We start from the raw sequence: 6211 nt of genomic DNA, 5'->3' as shown, positions 1-6211 counted from the left end.
ATGCGCACAGGCGGGGGCACCAGAGCGGGTGGAGCCTGTGGCTGGCCGGCCTCGGCGATTTCCTCGTTGTCCGACATGGGGTCTGCTCTAGCGGGGCTGCCTACCCGCACTAGAATCCCACCGTCGTCGCCAATTGTTAAGTCGTGCGCTTAACAAAGAAGTCGGAGAGTGATTCAGCAAGAATGCGGTTTATTCTTCAGCTCTGTTACTTCTCCGAACACGGTACAACGATCGCCAGCCAGAACCCATCATTCGAACCAACACATACACTGGCTGCTCTATATTTAAACATTCCCGGCTAATGTAGCCACACCCACTGTACAATAAGCAACCTATGAGGTTGAAGCAATAAGGACCAATCACAAGCGATCCCGCTCTGCATGGTGATTGGCAAACATATTCTGGGCTAGGGCTCCTATTGGTTACATTAGGATCCTAGCCCAGGGCGAAGCTTAACATGGCATCTCAATGGCACAGTTCACAAGGCAGTTATATACATCTCAATACATAACAGGAAGGTAACAGCGTTCCGTGCGCCTTGGTGTTTAGTCATGCCGGCCACATGACCACGGAAACGTCTTTGCACAGCGCTGGCTCTTCGGCTTTGAAATGGAGATGAGCACCGCAACCCTAGAGTCGGACTCGACTGGCTTTCGAGCAAGGGAACCTTTACCTTTACCTAGTCCACCTTCAGAGTGCTGGTATAGTCCGAGGGTTGCCAGGCTCCAGGCCCTCCTCCGGGAGATCTCTTGGGATTACTTGCTGATCTCCAGATGACCGAGATCAGTTCCCCTGGAGAAGACGGCTGCTTTGGAGCGCATATGTCATTAGACCATACGGAGGTCCCTCCCCTCTCCAAAGCCCACCTTTCCCAGGCTCCACCGCCAGAATCTCCTGGAATTTCCCACCCCAGTGTTGGCAACTCTAGATACAGATTTATTTGCAGTCCTAGAATCACAGAGAGGGAAGGGGCCATACAGGCTATCTAGTCCAACCCCCTGCTCAGTGCAGGATGTACCAGCTCTTGGTTTTGGTGGCTGCAGCAGCTTCCAAGATCTCAGTTTCGGCAGATTTTTACAAAAAAATTTTTTTTGCAAGATGAAGCATTATATCAGGGTTTAGGATGCTCGTTGGCAGTGTACGGCCAGTTGATGAATACCGCTTGGTTCATTCCTTTTGTTCCCTCCTGAATAATGTGGGCTGGGGTTGAGGCAGGCGGCTCACTAGCGAATCTCTGGAGCGTTAAGTAATTGCTCTTGTGACTGTGCCTTCCACTTTGCCCTTTGCTGCTGTTTGCACATGTGCAAAAGGTTGTGGGAATTCTCCAAGGGTTATGGGAAGCTTTCAGCAGCTCTTTGATAGCTAGGAGCCTTTGCTAGAATCACACGGTGGTCCAAACCTTGTAACTGGAGGGGGAGTTAATTTGCATTCTAAATGCACAGGTTGCCTGTCTGCAGAATTCTCCTTGTTGCTCCCCTTTCCACCCTCTCGCCGCTTGCTTATAGGCTCCAGTTCAGGAGGCCAAAACCTGCCCAGTTCCTTTCATTCTTTTGCGGTTTTCAAGGCACGGGACGTTCAGAGGTGATTTGCCATTGCCTGCCTCTGCTCCAAATTAAGTACAGATTCATTAACTGCATGCAGACTTTTTTAAAAAAACCCTTTTCTGTGATTTTCATCTTGCTCTTCCTTAGGAGTTTAGGAAAGTATGCAAGAGGATACCAGGCAGACCGCAGATTTCCTTCAGGGAACTTGGGCCAGGTTGAGCCCTGCTTGGTGTGTACACATGAACTTACCTTATGCAGAGTCAGACCACCAATCTGTGAAGGTCAGTATTGTCTTTTGTACCTGGCACTGGCTCTCCAAGGTCTCAGGCCTTTCACAACACTGGCCAGGGGATCCTTTTCACTGGAGATGCTGGGGATTGAACCTAGGACCTTCTGTGTGCCAGGCAAATGCTTTACCACTGAGCCACAGCCTCCCTGTTCCTAATGACCATTCAAAACATCTGCCTCTTCAGGATGTGTAAAAAATGTAATTTGTTTTGGCTTCATTTGCTGTTTATCTTCTTGGTTTTCATCATTGGTTTTAATGTCTGTTGGGGTGATTTCCCACAAGCGCTGCTCCGCGCTCACTCTTCTGTCGGTTTCTGTGTCGAGCATGCATTATCAGCCTGTGATGTCTTTCTTTCCCGCCAGTATAGATGACCACTTTTGGGGTTTGTATTCTTTGTCCAGCCTCGACCTGGCTGGCCCAGGCTGGCCCAGTCTTATCAGATCTCAGAAGCTAAGCAGGGTCACCTGTGGTCAGTATTTGGATGGGAGATGACAAATGAAGTCCAGGGTCGCTATGCAGAGGCAAGTGAAGGCAAGCCACCTCTGAACATCTCTTGCCTTGAAAACCCCACCAGGGGTCGCCATAACTCAGCTGCAACTTGCCAGCACTTTCCTGCAGCACCATTCTTTGTCCAAGCGATCCTCTATGACAAATTTCAGGTGGAGAGGAAAAGAGTTCTTGGTTTTATAAGCAGCTGAAGGGAAAATACATAACCAGAAATGAAAGCTTGGTTTTATTTTGTTGACTGACTCAGCGCTTCCTGTTTATCTGAGAATCCCTTTGGGAGGCAGTAAAGATGTCTCCCCACACTGCATCATAATTAGATAAGTAGCTTTGGTGAGGTTGCGGCATCGAAAGTCTCTGGTCCCTTTTGTTGCAAAGATATAAGGGGAAAGGCACATATCTGCAATTAAAGGGACTAGAGACTTTCCTTCATAAAAATGAAAGCTGGGAATTCAGGGAACCTGATATAATGACTTGTGCCATGTTATGATATTTAACTGATTGTTTTTTTAAAAAAACTGAACCAGTGGTATAAATGATGTCTTTGTTTGAAATCGGTAAAAAAAAAACAACCCAAGCAAACAAACAAACCCATATTCACCAGCAAGGGTTTCTCCTATACTACATTTTTTAATCTCATGCTTCCTCAAGGTGAATTGATAGGGTTGCCAGCCTCCAGGTGGGTGCTGGGGATCTCCCGTTTTTACAACTGATCTCCAGCTGACAGAGATCAGTTCCCCTGGGGGAAATGGCTGCTTTGAAGGGTGGACTCTATGGAATTGTATCATGCTGAGGCCCCTCCCCTCCCCAAACCCCGCCCTCTCCTGGATCCACCCCCCAAAGTCTCCAGGTATTTTCCAGCCCAGACCTGGCAACCCTACGAACTGATTAATTGACTGATTGAGGGAATTTGTATTCTGACTCTCCAGTCTTTTTTCAAGGTGGCTCACAATTAAAAATAGTAATAATTAAGTGCCATCAAGTCACAGTCAACTTATAATGACCCCTCGTGGGGTTTTCAAGGCAAGCATTGAGCAGACAGAGGCGTTCCTTGGTGTACTAACCAGGGCTGACCCTGCTTAACTTCCAAGATCTGACAAGCTTGGGCTAGTCTGGGCTATACAACAGGAGCAATCTAGACAATGAAAGCAAGTTAATAAACCAAGTCATGCAATAAAACAAGTCCATTAAAAAAAACCCAATCCAGTAGAATAAATAAATAAGGACAGATCAGTTCTTTAAAAGCCAAGAAATAAAAGCACATAAAACAGATCAGTCTAAAACGGCATTAATAAAACAGTCTTCTGGGTTGGAGCAGACCAGAAAACGACTGAAACGGAGCCCCTGGTGAAAAAGCCTGGATAAAGAGAAATTTGGCCTGGTGCTTAAAGGAAAGCAAGCTAGGTTGCCAGGCATGATTCAAAGGGAAGGGCATTCCAAAGTCATACCTGGTTCCCCTTCTCCTATCCTCTTTGATCCTTTATCCCTTTTTATCCTTTAGCTTGGAGAAATGATGACTGAAGGGTGACATGATAGAGATTTACAAAATTATGCATTGAATAGAGAAGATAGAGAAAGAAGTACTTTTCTCCCTTTCTCACACTATAAGAACTTGTGGGCACTCAATGTACTTTGTGAGCAGTAGGCTTTCAACAGATCAGAGGAAGTACTTCTTCACCCAAGGTGTAATTAACATGTGGAATTCACTGCCGCAGGAAGTGGTGACAACTACAGGCATAGACAGCTTTCAAGAGGGGATTGGATAAACATATGGAGCAGAGGTCTATCAGTGGCTGTTAGCCACAAGGTATAGATGGAACACTATGTCTGGGGCAGTGATGCTCTGTATCTGTTTTTTGGGGGGGGCACAGTGGGAGGACTTCAGAAGTTCTGGCCCCGCTGGTGGACCTCCTGATGGCCACTGTGTCACACAGAGTGTTGGACTGGATGGGCCATTGGCCTGATCCAGCATGGCTTATCTTATGTTCTTACAACAACCCTGTGAAGTAGGTTGGGTTTCAAGAGAGTGACTGTCCCAAGGTCACTGAGTGAGGTTCAAGGCAGAGTAAAGATTTGAATCTGCATCTTCCCAGTCTTCCCAGTCCTACTCCATCAGATTTAAAGCCCTGTGTCCATCTGTGGATTAACATGGCCAGCCTCCTACCTCTCTGTAATATTTTGTGCAATCATAACAGCTGTGATTATCTTGTCTCAGTGACAGGCCAATATGAAGCACAGTATTAAGCAAATCCGGGATGGATTAGTCGGTGAATGAAATGCCAGATGTCTTGTATTAATGTGGAAGTAAAAATAGCCTTGACTATTTCAGAACTCCAGTGGCCCAGTATTGGCTTGCTGTCTCTCTCTCTCTCTCTGTCTCTGTCTCTCACATGCTTGAAAGACTGTGTGTCATTCTTATTACTTCCAGTCCGGTCTTGTGTGTGCGCAAGGTATATCCTCATAGGCAAAGGCTTCAGCTTGTCATTTGTAAAGGCTTCTGCACAAACTTTTTTTAAAAAAAATATTGGATGATTTGGGGAGTGAAAAACCAGGGAGTGTTGCAGTCAGGATGCAGGATTGGTAACTTGGTCAGGTAAGCAAGCTAACTAGGAGGGGGTTTGAAGGCACAGAGTATGAGTTAAAATAAGTGTGGATCAAGCAGAGTTTGGGCCCATTTCTGCTATGAAGATGAGTAATGAATGATTTTGGGGGGGCAAAACAGGGAAAATGTCCTATGCTTTAAGTAAGTGACATAAACATCCTCTTTGGATTGCCTACTTTAATATTGCTGGTGTAATTTGACTTTTTTCCCTTCCCCCCCTTTTTTTACTTTTGTGAGTTTTTCTCCCTTAATTACGTCCTTGCAGTCAAGATCATAACTTGGCAACCATAAAGAAAGCTGATGTGTGGGGTTTTTTTTGGGGGGGGGATTAATCAGCCAAAAAAGCAGGCATTGGGGTCATCACAATGGTTTTCTGTTTCCATAAACAGCTTGCCAGTTCATATGTTTGATTTTTGATCGTTTCCTTCTATGTGAGGATTGAAGGCAGAAATAAAAGTCTTTACCCTAGCGGTGTGCATGATTAGACCAAAGCCATATAGTAATTCCCCCCCCCCCCCCCGTGTCTTGAACTTAAGGGGAACGTTGCATGTGATTTCAAAGCTCACATCCTCTTAAATGTCTGACATAAAAGGTATTGTTTTGCCTGTTCAACTGTGTGTTAGTTTATAAAAAGAATTCCTGTTTCCCTCCATGATCCTATGATTGCCTGGAGAAAAAAATGCCCAGTCCCTTTGACAGAGGCTTGATGGTTAGAAGTGTTCAAAGACGATTTAGATACAGTAGGGATCTCAGAAACATAGTGGAATGGGGAAAATCTATGGGATACAGTCATTCCTGGGTATAAGCTCTATAGGCAGGACAGTGAGGGACAGGTTGGTGGTTTCAAATATGTTAGAAAACATCAGGGGAATTGACTCCCCAGCAGAAGTCAATGTTCCCTCTATACTGAGTTAGTGTGAGCTAGCTCACAGTTTTCGAGCCTCTGGCTCACACATATTTGTCTTAGCTCAGGAAGGATGGCTCCAGAGCAAACTAACTTATGCAGTAGCCAAATCGCTCGCTCACAGCTTTAATGCCAGTAGCTCACCAAGTAGAATTTTTGCTCACAAAACCCCACAGCTTAGAGGGAGCACTGGAAGTGATATGGGTGGAAATACTGGGCTCTAAGGGTCAGGGGTCATTTCCTAGAAAAAGAGGTGCAGGAGCTCATTAGCATAACTCATTAGCATAACTTATTTGCATACGCCATACCCCCTGACATCACCAGAAGTGTGTCAGAAGGCTCCACTGGACTGTTTTGGATTGCTAGCT

This window comes from Gekko japonicus, unplaced genomic scaffold (genome assembly GCF_001447785.1).
Source record: "Gekko japonicus isolate JY-2015 unplaced genomic scaffold, Gekko_japonicus_V1.1 scaffold82, whole genome shotgun sequence".
Lineage (NCBI taxonomy): Eukaryota > Metazoa > Chordata > Lepidosauria > Squamata > Gekkonidae > Gekko > Gekko japonicus.
Note: the sequence above shows the minus strand (reverse complement) of the source record.